Genomic DNA, 2,276 nt, shown 5'->3' on the forward strand with positions numbered 1-2,276 from the left:
TTTGAAGCCAATTATAAACAGTACCAACTGAATTTTACCAAAGTTTTATATACTAGAAAGAGTTAAATTTTTACTTTATTTTGTTTTATTTTTTATTGATTAGGGATAAGAAAAGTAGGATAATTACATATAATTTTACTAGCTTTCATTGGGTGCCACTTTCAATGTAATAGTACCAAGTTCTAGGTAGCTACAATCATAATAAAGACATCATATCTCGAATTTTGCAGCATTTTTTATACTTGTAGTTAGTTAATTTAGACCATGGATGCCCAATACGTGGCCAGCAGGCCGCTTAATGTTTAAGTGCGGCCCACTACTCATTCTTATTTCAATAATATTTTTTTTAACTTTTTTTAAAAAGTATTTCCCTTAAATCTTCCCTTAATTTATATATGGTCTCATATATCATCTTTGAAAATGGTACCTTTCTCAGCAGATGGAATTTTTTTGGAAGGATATTTATATCCCAGGCCTTCAATTTTTCATATCTAGTGAGTAGGGTAGTACTGAAAAATCTGACCCTTTTCTGTATAGTATATAAATCTTTTAATTTATTACTTCTCTCAGCATCGGCAGACTTAACAAACCATAGCTCGCTAAAACCATCTATGTCTTAAAATAGTCGTCAAAGTTGGATAAGATCCTCAATGTTGATGGATTTTTTTGAAATCCTGAATGACTTCAATGGCTTAGGAGATGGAATATGCCATTTTTTCTTGTGTTCCCGTTAGAAATCAGGTAAGATCGTCCGCATATAATAAGCACTTCATTGACTTTTCATTTAATTTCAGACCTTCAAGGCTGGAGTTTAGTAACTAATCTCGTTCAATCCATTAATAGCAATTAGAAAGAGGGATGGTGATAGAAAATCTCATTGACGAGCTCCACGCTGAATGCAAAACTTAAAATGAGCACCGGGAATTTTTGATGATCGATGATGAGTTCCTAAGGATGGCGGAGACTATGTTAACAAACCCATCCAGCAGTTTCTACCTATAGAGCTGTTCAAAATGAAATTGTGTGAGACGTTATCGAATGCCTTTTCGAAGTCGACAAAAATAGAAGCGTGCTTGAATGATACGCATGAGTCTGTACCATCATGTAATGAGCGCAGTATATCCTCTAGCAGGCGTGACGCCATAAATCCTTTCTGATCCGTTTATATAATGTATTGAAGAATCCGATAAAGTCTTCGTTTCAATATTCGGATGAGTATTTTATAAGAATTATTCAAGAGGGAAATGGGTCTGTAATTTTTAATGTCATACTTTGGCTTGTTCTTCTTTAAGACTAAAGTTTAGGATCCAAGCGCTCAAGAAGTCAGGAACAAAACTCTTCTTGAATAATTCCCTAAAAAATTCTTCGAAGATTCGAGAAAGTAACTTGGAATAAATCAGCATGCTTCTTTGGATATTTTCTCAGGATTCTCCGATATTTTGCCTGAGGCAAGTTTTATGGAAGTCATTTTTCCTCCAGGAATTGATTTTTCCAAATGTTTTTTAGGAAGAATTCCCTTTTGCATTCAACTCCACCATTTGATTCCTAATTATTATAAGTACTCCCATGTTTTCATACTCTATCATCTCCTCCAATTTTGGATTCGATGTACTATTATCATCCCTCATTTCTTCCAGACGCTTTTTAGTTTTTTTTTCTTTCAAAGGCAGCCTCTTTACCTTTTATGAATGAATATTTTCCTTGCTGAATTTTTGATACTTCTTAGACAATCCCATGAAGAAATTTTACCAGCATCTAATAACATTTTGTTCCTTTCATTATTTCAAATATCTTGTTACAAGTTCCTTCCACTTCCAGGAGAGACACATTCAGTTTCCAGAAGGATCTTCGAGGCCTGAATGGATTGCAGTTACTTTAATATTCTGTCAAAACATTTTTTGGTAATATTTATTTTAGAACGCCAACGCACAATCCTCACTACTCAAACGCGGGATAGTATTTGATTTTTTCAGGTGGTCCATTAAAATATAAGTACGTATTAATTCAAAAATAAATGATGGTAGAGTGATTGAAATTAATTCATATTGTCTTGAACGTGACAATCGCGCACTCTAAGCAGTTGAACGTTTCACGGACCCCCGTCTTCAACTTAAACATCTCCAAAACGTTGGAAAGGAAGAGGGTTCTGTCAAAAAGGCCAAACTGGACCTCGAGAAGTTAAAGAAAACAACCCAGGCCAATTCGCTCAAGTCCATGAGGGCCCATGCAAGAGATATCGGGGTTTCACACCAGACTGTCGAGAGAGCTTTCGAAAA

This window comes from Lepeophtheirus salmonis, chromosome 2 (assembly GCF_016086655.4).
Source record: "Lepeophtheirus salmonis chromosome 2, UVic_Lsal_1.4, whole genome shotgun sequence".
Lineage (NCBI taxonomy): Eukaryota > Metazoa > Arthropoda > Copepoda > Siphonostomatoida > Caligidae > Lepeophtheirus > Lepeophtheirus salmonis.